At 41.4% G+C, this 13,815-nt stretch overlaps 1 protein-coding gene across 1 annotated transcript in view; it reads left to right on the forward strand.

The window, feature by feature from the left end:
• LOC126182348 (uncharacterized) overlaps positions 1 to 13,815 on the forward strand; it is a 128,214-nt gene that overhangs the window by 77,042 nt on the left and 37,357 nt on the right. The window lies entirely within an intron of this gene.

Here is a 13,815-nt window from a genome sequence, read left to right on the forward strand (position 1 = left end):
ATTACGATTCATGAATTTTTATTCCATTCTTTCCCCTCGTACGTATTTTTTACTGTTACGTAAACAGCTGCTATAATTTAATTCAGGACTGAGCAGAAAATGTGACTAGTGGACAACAGTCAAATACTGTTGCTGCCAGATACTACATAAGTTTACATAATTTATGGAAACAGTGAGAACCTCTGAAAATTTGTGGTACTTGACACATAAACCTAGTATAGAGGTCAAACAGGGCTAAAACAATTTGTCTAATCGAGGAAAGTCATGCTAATAACGTGTATTTCCACGTCTAGCCTAGATGATGGCACCAATTAGGGAAGGAAGAGCGTACAAAAGTTATATTAATCTAAGGGCTAACCAGCGATAACGATTAAACAAAAGATGAAGAGGTGTCGATAGGAGGGTGTGGGGTGGTAATTGGTCATAGTTTTCATGTCTTACACTGTGACATGCGGTTTTAAATCCGCTCATAGCACAGTGCATAAATACTGGAAGACAGAAGTGAGAGGTACAACGTGTATGCCTCTCCACCACTGGGCATATGGGGTCACGGAGTGGCCAACTTAGGATTGTCGAAGATGGTGAGTGTGTCTTAGAGGTAGAGGGCGAAAAGTTTTACTTTACTTACGACGACCCCTTTGAGTGCGAGGTGGCAAAAGGCCAATGATGTTTATGGCATTCGACTCCTCACATATTGTCTATCATGCAACCACAATATTGACTGCCAATGGCAACAGGGGTGGGACTGGAGGTCTCCAGCTGCGAGCATAACATGAGGCTATGGAACATAACTGAACTTCTTAGTCAACGAGTAACTCGCAATAGTGTTACAATGCTAGTGGTGCTGATATGAAGCAGAGCAATGGCAACAATAAAGAAACAAACATTGCAATATATCTACAACAACACTTCACGAAGTTGATGATTCGTCAGAAAGAAACACAGGGATTTTTGCAGAGTGAGAAAGAAGTGGCAGATGAAATACTAAGGTTTCTGCAAGATGATTCAGTGGGATGTGCGGCATTGTATACGTTTGACTGTACAGATGGTATAAATAACGAGTGCAATGATGACAATATGTGCTTAACAAGTGAAACTGATACGGAAACAAGTCCCAGTTATGTAGTTCATCATACTTGTAGGGCAGGGAGCCCATCTCCAGTGAAACTTAATGAAGACCAATCGTGGTCCAAGGAGCGGGTATTAAACATAATTACATACATGGAAGATCATCCGCAGCATAGCAAAAATGCAACTATGAATAGATTTAGAATAATTCCACAGCAGTATGACCGTGTTCTGCATAAGAAAAAGGACCAATATTCAGGGGAGAACAAGAAGCACTTTTTACAAAAACTAATCTCCACGCGTTTCAAGGATTCTTGATAAGATTTATGGGATGTCCATGATAGTTACCTACTACGTTATGCAAATCAAATTGTGTGTGACGTAGATTACAGTGATTTCAAGGGAAGTAGTAGACGGTAGCATAACTTGAAACAGTGCTATAGAATTGGAAGACATAAGAAACGACATTTCAAACGAAGTGTCCACTTGATATGCACAGCAAACTGTGGAATCTACCTGAAAATTTGTAGATGGTTATTCTATCCTTCAGTAAGGAATTTGTTTGGAGAAGAAATGCATTTAAAAGGAATCCAGGAAATTAGAGTTACTAAGAGAGTTGTGTCAAAGTCGAGTAAAATCAATGCCTCAATACATTAGTATACAATTATACCGATTGTTTAACTTGATGGTAAATCGGCTATAAAGTTATTTATTGTGCTGCGACAAGCTGAAGGTGCTCTGCTCCCTACGACTCTTTCTCGTGTGTGTGATCTTGCAAGGGTAGTAGGATATATTTATGTCACAGAAAGCATAAACGGAATAGTGGCGTAAGAAAACAACAGCTATGGTAAGAGCAGTGGTTTGGGCCAATCGCTGGTCCATGTAACTTGCTTTTCCTTCATTCCTCGTCTCCAGATAAAAATCATGTTCCTTTAGAGCAAACTATTCCTCCCAAAAAATGTGTGACATTGCATTTCACACCACCTGGAACCACTGTGCAAATTCGACCACTGGATGTTTGCTTTTTGCACGTCTATAAACCATATTATAGCACTTTATGGAGCTATGCCTTCAAGAATTTCAGTTTCACAATAAGCTCTTCGGCGAGCTGTTCTGCATTAGGCTGGATGAATCACATTCCATCTGTTTTCACCACCCTATTACACCAATATGATTCTGTATGCTTTCTTTAAGAGTGAATATGCAGTTGGACGTCCTTTTCGGTTTGTAACCCCAAAGAAGTTCGCCTTGGATCTTGATGGTTGGCACCTCTTTGATGACTATGACGCACTATTTTTCATTTGGTGTTCATAGTGCAATTTCATGGTTTGCTTTTAACATGTCTTGAATATCGACAATGTCTGTCTGTGAAGCATAATACATACGTGCCATAGAAGTATGACCTGTGCACCTCCTGGACACTTATTTTCTGTCACCCTCCTGATGCACATGGTGAGTCATTAGCAGCTGATGTTCTTCCTGTCAGAATTGTTGACACAACGCTTTCAAATTAGCTTTACTAAAGACTGAAGTTGTGATCTTGGACTCAAGAGGGTCCTTGTTAGACTGTCAGTCAGGGGTTGATTACTGAGAAAGAGACGGTAATGTTGAGTGGATCATGGCTGGTTGGCCAATAGAAAGCTTGCCAGTACTTGAGTTTATAGTTGGTATACTCAGAGCTTGTCTGTCGTCAGTCCAGGCGCCTTTTTGTGTGAAGTATATTGCTGTGGCATCTCTTTAATTCCCAGTGGCGAGTTAGTGTGTTCAAGACATTGGTGAAGAAGAAGGAGCAGTAGTACCCATGAGATTCTTTGAATATTTCAAGAGGTCAAGGCGTATGGAGAATTCAAATGGGGCTGATAGCTGGGATGAGTGTGTGTGTATGTGTGTGTGTGTGTGTGTGTGTGTGTGTGTGTGATAGTGGCTTTCGTTGAAGTTTGCTGCAGGAAGGAATTAGTATCGGATATACCTTCGGGATATGGAGAGTGACAAGGTATCTTCTGATTTGAGTCTGTACAAGCTTCCAGTAAACGTCCTAGATTTTATAGTACTGTTCCATAATTATTTTACGTGGGTTATTGTGGGATGGATATGACATGGAGTGAGAATAAGGGTTGACTTTTGCATGAACTCGTGATCACTTTCAATTAGATGAAGGATATGTGCAGTTATGCGTCTGAAGAGGTAGAGAGACGAATCATTTCAGTGATAGGGGAGTTGAGACATGAAAAGAAGTAGATCATTTGTCCTCAGTTACGTTCAACATGGTAACTGCTGTGGATGTACAGGTCCACAACGATAATGCAGGTGTAGAAGGGTTAATCAAAGTGAGCAAGGAAATAGTGTACGACAACTCAGAAAGATATAGGCGGTGATTGTTAGGTAGGGTAAATCACATAACTAAAGAGGAAGTACTGAACAGAATTGGGGAGAAGAGGAGTCTGTGGCACAACTTGACTAGAAGAAGGGATCGGTTGGCAGGACACGTTCTGAGGTATAAAGGGATCACCAATTTAGTACTGGAAGGAAGCGTGGTAGATAAAAATCATAGAGGGAGACTAAGGGATGAATTCAGCAAGCAGGTTCAGAGCGGTGTAGGTTGCAGCAGTTACTCGGGCATGAAGAGGCTTGCAAAGGATAGAATAACATGGAGAGATGCATCAAACCAGTCTTCAGACTGAAGACCACAGCAACACCAACATGGGGAATGACTCCTCCTACCCAATATCCTCTTACTAACTTGGGAGTTGGCGATGCTTACCTGAACACCTACATAATGAATTCGTTTTAAACAAGTGCCAGTTGTTTATATTATTGGATATTCTCTCACTTCCTTCCCCTTCACATATCTTATTAATCTGTAGTCCACTGCAAGTTGTTAACGCTATTTAGTGTTCTGTTACTTTCGACTCCTTTATACACTTTAATGATCTGATCTGCCTGCTCCAGCTGGTTTCCTCCCAAGTCCTACTTTTCTGACTTATTAACGCAAATATCTACTATCATTATAGTGTTATTCACTTATCTGTTCTTTGCCTTTTACCTTCTAATCCTTATTCTTTCACGTTTATTTCTGTATACTCATCAAACTTTAGTGTCAATTACGTCTCCATAGGGTAGTAGTGATTTTTTAGGTGCTGTGTCGTTGATGCTACAGGATATATTTTGCGTGTTTCTGAGTACATCTTATCCACCCATGTGACTGTATATTTTCACATATATGCACCTGTCAAAGACTATCGTGTCTCTTGATCTATTTTATGTTCATGATTTCTATGACTTCCATTTGTTTAGCATTTTTGTTATTAGGTATAGTTAAAAGAATTTAGGTTTATGCTTTAAAGATTGACACGATATTTGAAGAATGCATTGTCATACAAAAAACCTAAATGGAGAGATTACCAAACATGAACTTGAGTCCTTATGCTCCTTATCTGCATGTTCTGTATAGCTGCACAGCGCAGAGATTTTGTTTAATGCTGAGACTCAATCTTTTACTCCATAATTGAGTGTCACACTTACTTCAGTCCCCTTAGATCCACAATTAAAGAGTACTCTTGATAGGAGAGTTGGCAGTAGTGCAGAATTGTGATATAAACTAGATAGCACCACCGTAGCTATGGGCCCTATAATGGCGAATTTCATAGCTGCAGAACAGTTGTGAGTCCCCTGAGATTACTTAGTATCGACTACAGGGATCAGTGAATTTAATTCGGTAAGGACACCACATTAGATTTGTACTCATCACTAGTTTCTAATAAATACTTTTTCTCGTCAAATGTATCCATTTTCTCATTATCAGGTATCAGATCACGGTAGCTTCGACTTTACTTTTGTTTCTCGTTTGTCCTTTCTTTATAATCTGATTCATACTTCTCCCTTCTCTCATAAATATGATTTTTCTGAATTGCAAATGTTTAGCGACATCTTTCAGTGGATTCATTCTTGGCTTGTTGAAATATACCTCTTTTGCAACACAGTCACATGAGACAATACTAGTGTCCTCCCTGTATTTAGCAGACTCCTTTATTCAATCCCCATACACGTATTTACGATGTCTATGTTCTCTTCACATGGGTGTTTGGTTTCGTTTCCATATGTATTAAACCATACTATTTTCTTGGGCCGTTTCTGTTTTACTCTCCTTGGTACCATCAACAATTTTACTTTGTGGAATCCCTTTGTCGTTAATGTACATGAACGGACTTCATACGAACCTGATACGTCACCCATCACCCTCCTGTCTCAATTTGTATTTCCATGTGGTGTGACGTGGGTAATTTTTGACTGACTCAGATAAATTTACTTTCCGGTAATTGTACGTTATTCCATAAGTGCACAATGCTTCGCTTTTCATGGTGCCTTAGATAGCTACCTAACGATGGCTGGCGAAAATAGCTATCAAATCCATATCCTCAACTTATCTAATCTCTATTTCACCGCAATCTTAGATCAAAAGACAGTTCGCCTGCAACCTCATTACATTTGATTTTAAATAGATCTTTTATACTAGAAAGAGATTTGCATACACTTTATCCAGTGAATCACCGCTGCTTATGTTAAATGTGACAATTCTCGTTTTTCATTTGTTTTTTAATTAACTGAACGTCGTTAACTTCCAAAGCCACCAGTTTTTGGTCATTTCTTATGAAATGCTGATGCAGTGTCTACAAGACAAACTGAAATTTCTAAGTGAACTTCATTCGGTAATGACACCACATTAGATTTAAACAAGCTATTGTAGACTTGTATGCCTCAAAGACACTCTAATCTTACATAATATTTCGGGCATGTCCTACTGGATTTGTCCAAGTCTGTCAGAATGCACAATGGACATGAATGGATACAGGTGAACAGACAAGCTACTTATGTATGTGTCCCCTGTCAGAGTCGTATCTAGACTCATCAGGGATCCCACATCACTCCAACTGCACATGCCCCACACCATTACAGGGCCCCCACCAGCTTGAACAGCCCTTGCTGACATATAAGGTCCATGGATTCATTAGGTTGTCTCAGTAGTTCCTTTCACGTTACATACTTTTCTTTTTAAATCGAAATTTTCTGCCTACGTTCAATAGAGTATTCCCTCTTTAATCTACATTCACTTTAAACAACATTTACTAGCAAGAAGAACAACGAGTACTCCAGCAGCGACTCCCACGCCGCCTTTGTGCGTTCTAACAGCTACTGCCATGCACCACCGCCACTCCTTCAGTAATGGTTATTCTTCCTATCTTACTGGCCCTGCTAATTCATACCGATAAAACGTATGTCTCAACAGGTGCCCCAATGGGCGCATAAAACCCCTATTCTAAAATTATTTTGAATGTAAAGGAAAATAAACAGACCCTTGGTGAAGTCACTGGGCATCTCATGATTGACGTGACAATCAGCTACTTCGGTCCTCTCCTAAATGAACACTGCTACTGCCACCTTACCCCAAAATATTCCATGCATTATGGGTATAATTTGAAGGGTGTGTTGATAAGGGTAAATTTTGGCATTGGCGTTTGTACTCTGAAGAGACAAAAGTCATGGGATACCTCGAAATATCGTATCAAGTCTCCATCTGCCTGGAGTAGTGCAGCAACTACATGTGGCATTGATTGATTGGAAATTCCCTGCAGAAATATTGAATCATGCTGCCTCTCTGACCATCCATAATAGCGAAAGTGTTTCCAGTGCACGATTTTGTCCACAAACTGACCTCACAATTATGTTAAATTAGTGTTCCATGGCACTCATGTCCTTGATTGTCCAGAATGTCCTTTGAACCAGTTGCAAATAATTATTACCTGATGACATGAGGAGTGGGACAATCGGGGTGCGGGGCCATTTTGTTACTGTGGGTTGCCTCCATCAGGGGCAGGTATGCACTCAGAGGCAATCCTATTGTTCTCCTTTGATTGACACATACTTAACCATTGTCCCATTAAGTGGTTTTCTATGTCACTGCAGATAACCTATTGTTCCGCCCCCCCCCCCCCCCCCCCCCCGCACTCCCACTCCCGTGCCCCTTTCACTGCTACAGGTACACTTTGAGGTCTGAGTTATTGGAATAGAAACTGTCACTACTATTTCACATGATGACACAAGTACAATTAGACCTATGATGTCACAGACACACTGATTGACCTCCCATCGCAAATCCAAGATGGCTGCCGTGATGGCGCAAGTATCGTTACCGAAAATGGTGGTGGTGGGAAATTCAAAAAGTGCCATACCCCCTCACAGGTGGGAAATTCAAATTTTGTCAGTTTTTCGCGAGGGCCATGCTCACCTAGATTTAGAATGAGTTTTTGTGAGTGCCATACCCACCTAGACTTTGAGGGAAATAGCTAAAGCCTCCACCATGATCTTCAACTGACCACCACATCCCCTTACCATGTTGGTGGTCTAACGTGTTCTAACGTGCAATAATGTGTACTAACGTGGACAGTGCGTAGCGCTGTCTGAGATGGCGGCTGTGACATCAGTTGATGATGCAAGTGCCACATCCCACTGGTGGGAAGTTGAAATTTTGGCGGGAAGGTAGGTCAACTGGGCTACTTCCCCTAACTTAACCCCCCTCCCCTCACTCCAGAAAAGTGGCAGAAAGCTCAAATTCCAACAGGATAATGCATCACACCTAAGAAAACGGCAGAGCTCTACATATTTCTAACACCTTGAGCACAGTGCTTAATTTATGTTCTATCTCTCTGCCTCTGAGTCTCTGCTCTAAAGTATTGTTCTAGAGTCTAGGATCAGTACCTGGAAGGTATTGGTAAGAGAGAACATAGACACACGCACTTCTAGGGTTACAACGTTCTGCACTTAAAACGGGCTATAATGTTAGGTCGCCTGCATTTCCAACCTATCGGTTGTATGGAATGTAGCACTGTTAATATTCCAATTTAAGAAATATATTTCAAGCACGGCACACACATCCTTCTTCTCAGGTTCTCTATGATAAACTATGTTATCGGGCCATAAAACGAAAAAACTACTTCCTTATAACATTGGCTCTGTGTGATATGGGTACAATATAGCTTTCAGGTGATGTATAGCACCCACTGTACACATCCGATCATGGTTCCAAAATTATACTATGCCTGCATCAGCCCTATATAAAATGATTGTTAGTAACTCCAAATACCTCTTACAAGGAAACAAACGTACAGCAGCAGGACCTGACATGTGAAAATTACCACACATTCCATCACTAACAGTCGTTTCGAATCCTGCCTCAGGCATGGATGTGTGTGCTGTCCTTAGGTTAGTTAGGTTTAAGTAGTTCTTAGTCTAGGGGACTGATGACCTTAGATGTTAAGTCCATCTGTCACTAACTCTGTAAACAGCACTCCTGTCTGGCAAATATGTACACTGGGAATGCAGTATCACTAACTTAGGTATGACGCTGAAGTCTAGATTTTACACCCAAGATGTGGCAGGAGGATGGAGTACATCACATAAATCAAAGTTCGTTTAGAGGGATGTGTCACGTCTCATCACACATGAGATGGAAGTCCTCTGATGTCCGACAGGTTTACTGTTAACGATCGGAAATGTTATGCTGCTGCTTGAACGTGGCTTATGTTCTGACATACGTTTGTGGGAAGTGATCAAACTACTATTCAAGTAAAAACAAAAAGATTGCGTATGTCTAGTCATAACAGAACGATGGGTTGAAAATGGTGAATTGTGATTTCAATGCATCGAGAAGTATATCCGAACATACGTGGTGATAGATCCATTTCATAAGCAGCTGCACAATATAGCAATGCTAGTGTTCATCTGTACCTGCTATAGTGTATGAACAGGACCGGCAATACAGCTGTTACAATACGTCCCCTCATCAACACCCCGTAAGCGTACCCTAGTATTTTCCTTGTTGTCTGTCAGAAGTGATATTGATTCAGTACACCAACCCGCATCTGTGATGCCTTTCTTAGCAGTACATCCGCGGATGCGGTATTCATTACCACACAGTGCCAGGCGCCTGCCCTTCATAACACTGGTTTGAAGAATCTTGGCAGGGTGCAGCACCTTCCAGAAGTGATGATTCGACGACTCTGTCAGATAATTTCCCAGGACTGAGGAGAATCGAGACATATAGCCAGTGTGAGGGTGGGCCTCTTTTTGGGTGCTATGCAGATACAAACGATAACTGCACTGTTTGTGCAAAATGTGTATATACTGCATTGTAAAGTTACTGTGGTTTATGGTGTGGCATGACTAGATAAGATGACTGTGTGTCCTATCGTGAGGGACGTAAATTTTAGGGACATCGATAACCACAAGAGAGTTTTTACATGGAAAATTATGTGCACTGTAGATAATGAGATTCGTTCCAGAGGAAAAATTTGCTGTACATCTGTCGATGTCAGACTGCAGTTTCAATCGTAATATTTAATTGTAGTTAGACTGTTAAATATTCTTTTGAGTCTTGTATGTATTTGATGATCTGTAGACAATTTTTGCAGGGTTAACTGCCAGTGCAATGTAGCGATCCGTGCAAAATAATTTTGTCTCTGAAAGTCTTGTCTGCAGGAAACAATGGCAGATGGTGCTCCCAGACCAGCAATTTGACGGGTAAGTTCACAAGTGGACAGGATCTCCTGTTAGGAATGTGCCCTGGGAAGCATTGCAACATCTCTAGGTGGTGGACCGAACTGCAGCCATGTGTCATCACACCAGCAATGGTATCTAGGTGAACACGTATTTCGATAGGAATTTCTCAAGTGTAAAGTATGAAAGAGATGACAGCGTCTCACACTCACAGAGCCGCAACTATTGCGTCGTAGCTTCGCTGGGAGTGCCAGTGCAGCGTCAGGTGTCAGGTGGTGGGATGTGTTTTTTATTATTAGCAATCTTTTATTTAAACTATAGTCCATCTAAATATATACTCTGCTAGCCACCAAGCGGTGTGTGGTGGAGGGCACTATTCACACCAAAGTTATATTTCCCTCCTTCTGTTCCACTCTCAGCTCGTGTGTGGGAAAAACGTCTGTCTGATCACCTCAGGATGAGCTCCAATTTCCCTTATCTTTGAATGGTGATCATTGTTCGATATGAAAGTTGGTGGTAATAATATATGCTCTGCATCCTCGGCAAAGATAGGATTTTGAATTTAGTGTGCAGCCCTTCCATTTAGTGCGTAGTCTATCTGCAAGTGTGTTCCACTTCAAATTTTCAATGAGATTTGAAACACTCTCGTGATTATTAAAGGTACCAGTCACGAATATTGGTGTTCTTCTCTGAACCTTCTCAATCTTTTGAATCAGACCCAACTGGTAACAACCTCCATACATACAAACAATACTCAAAGACCAATAGGATGCCACAAATTAAAAACAACTACACCATACATGTGAAGAATATCGATTTAATGAATTTGCATAAATTTTTTATGTCAATGTGGTATTAGCGGTACAATAGTTAAGGGGAGGCAGTGTATGAGTGGGTGACATGGAGCAGAACAGCAGGATAATTGCAGCACACTAAGTCAATTTGAATACTTTTTATGTGAAATGCAGTTCAATAGTTTAAGGGGATGGGGATGAGTATGAAAACCATTTAACAGAACAACAGGTTAAGTGCTGACAAAGGGCCCAACATTAGGTTAAACAACCAGAGTACAGTGCTGAACATCACGTTACGCAACATGTTTTCCCCATGTAATTGATTATTGCAAGACCTAGATGTTTCCAAACAGCAGAGAATGATGAGCCAGAGAAATCCAACCTACACAAACTGAATTTCTTATAAATAAACAATATACATTTTCCATATATTACATAAACTTTCTTAATTGTTTAAACAATATTCCATACAGAGCAATCAAATACCCTCCAAATGATCGATCAACTTAGTCTTTTTCCTACCAATTCCTAGAAAGAGGTGTTGGTTGCGTGAATTAGGTCAGTGGAGGTGCTCTTTTTTCCTGCCATTGTCTTAGGTATGTTGCATTATCCTGTTGGAATTTGAACTTCCCACCATTTTTCTGTGGGGAGAGGAGGGGTGTTAGGTAAGCAGAGGTAGCCCAATTGACCTATCTTGCCGCCGAAATTCCAACTTCCCACCAGGGGGTGTGTGGCACTTCCATCATCAACTGATATCACAGACGCCATCTTAGATGACATCATGCACTATGTATGTTAGTACATGTTAGTGCACGTTAGTACCTGTTAGCCTCCTAGCATGGGTTGGTAAGGGGATGTGGCAGTTGGTTGAGGTTCGTGGTGGAGACTTTAACTATTTCCTTCCAAGTTCAAGTGGATGTGACGCTCACAAAAACTCATTCCAAGTCCAGGTGAGCGTGGCCCTCGCGAAAAACTGACGAAATTGGAATTTCCCACCTGCAAGGGGGGAATGGCACTTTTTGAATTTCCCGCCGCCGCCATCTTCGGTAACGGTACGTGCACCATCATGGCCCCCATCTTGAATTTGCGATGGGAGCCCCATCAGTATGTCTGTGACGTCACAGGTCTAATGGTACTTGTGTCATCATGTGAAATAGTAGTGACAGGGGCTATTCCAATAACTCAGACCTCAAAGTGTACCTGTAGCAGTGAGGGGGTAGGGGAGTTGGAGTGGGTGGGGGGGGGGGGGACAATAGGTTAACTGCAGTGACATGGAAAACCACTTAACAGGACAATAGGTTAAGTACCTGTCAATCAAAGGAGAACAATAGGATTGCCTCTGAATGCATACTGCCCTCAATGTAGGTAGCCTGCACTAACAAAATGCGTTAGCATCCCCTTCCTGAGGGGGGAGGGGAGTGGGAGGGGCTGGAAGGGACAATAGGTTAAGTGCCGAAACATGGTAAAGCATTTAGCAGAAAAATACGTTAAGTACCTGTCAAACAAAGGAGAACAATAGGATTCCCCCTGAGTGCATACCTGCCTCTGATGTAGACAACCTGTCTACCTCTGAGTCCCACTACTGACATGATGCATGGTCCTCTATAAAATTTCCAACTTTGTTTGGGAACATTATTGCATGAACGACTGCAAATGGTCTCCAAGTAGCCGGACGAGACCATTTACAGTCATTTATCAGTCCAGCTGGACCAGAGGACCCTGTTCACTCCATTATGGGGCCACCATCAGCTTGCACACTGCCTTGTTGGGAACTTGGGTTCATGGCTTTATGGTGCCTGGTCTACACTCAGACCCTACGATCAGCTTCTACACAATGAAATCGGGAAACATCTGAAAAGGCCACAGTTTCCCTTACTCTAGGGCGCAACCAATACGGTCACTAGTGCAGGAGCAGTAGCAGCATCTCCTACTATCATTCCCCATTGACAACAAATTGCATTGCACTTTCCTAACGGATTCGTTCGTCTTTCGTCCAACTCTGATTTCTGCGGTTGTTTCACACAGAATTGCTTGCCTGTTGGCACTGACAACTCTCCGCAAACAGTGCTGCTCTCTGTGGTTGAGACCATCGGCCACTGTGTTGTCTGTGATGAGAAGTAATGCCGGATATTTGGTATTTTTGGCACACTCTCTTGGAACTGTCAATCTCGGAATATTGAATTCTCTAACGATTCCCGAAATACTTATGCGTCCAGATCCAACTAGCATTCCGTGTTCAGAGTCTGGTGATACCTGTCATGCGATCGTAATCGCGTAGAAACCCTTCTCACGTGAACTGCCTGATTACAAATGACAGCTCCACCAAAGCACTCCCCTTTTAAACTCCGTGTACGTGACACTGTTGCCGTTTGTGCATGTGCATATCGCTACCCCCACACTTTTGTCACCTCCGTGTATAACACTGTAATTCATCGTAATTCATCACAATAAACGACTTTTAGTTGAGCAAAATGTTCCAGTGACAGACCGACACACAATTTCAGGGTGTATACGGCCCGGGACATCCGGGAGATCCGGGAAAAACCCGGGAATTTTTTCATCCGGGACAAATCCGGAAAAAACCCAGGAATTTTTTAGAATTCCGGGATTTTTCATTCTTTTAGATTTCAGTTAAAGTTTTATAGGTTTGACGTGTAAGATCTGATACGCTGACAAAGAACTTTAGTCCACTAATGCTGAATAATACTGCAGCAATGAAACATAAATCAGAGAGTAACACCAAAATAAAAGTTTAGTTGCATAGAAAATGGGTAATTTACACAATGCACAGACCAGTTTGCCGACACCGAAAAGTGTCAAAGGCTTTAGGTCGAAGATTATGCAGTACGTCCGTAATAACTAACGTGCATTCGATGTGCGTGACGTCTTAATTGTTTACATTCCTAACAGATCACCAGAAAATATAACGAATTGTGGCTTGAGATGCGTTACTTTCAAAGTAAATTTCCACGGAAGATGATTTATGTTACGTGTGAGAATGTGCAGTGAATTTCTTAAATCACAGGGCGTTATAACTCTCATTCAAAACGTTAACACTTTGAGGATCAGCCATTTGAGAAATGTCGGGCCCAGAAAATAAGTCATTTATGCCAGTATTTAAAATTTTACAGGCACATTTGTATTTGATATGACTTAACGTGTAACACACGCTAAAAAAAGACCGAGCTTCAAGTTAGTTTTCATATTTAATGCTGTTCTTTCATAGATAAAAAATTATGCAATCGATGGCAAAAAGTGTAATTGACCTTCAAAAAAAATGTGCATAATGTGTTACTGAGCAATGTCACAAGTCTCTTCATGCCAGAACACTTCGACTTTTCTACGCAACTGATAATCATTTTGGCACGATTTTAATTGCCAAATTAGAGCCAGTTAGTAGGCC

Source organism: Schistocerca cancellata, chromosome 1, assembly GCF_023864275.1.
Source record: "Schistocerca cancellata isolate TAMUIC-IGC-003103 chromosome 1, iqSchCanc2.1, whole genome shotgun sequence".
Classification (NCBI taxonomy): domain Eukaryota; kingdom Metazoa; phylum Arthropoda; class Insecta; order Orthoptera; family Acrididae; genus Schistocerca; species Schistocerca cancellata.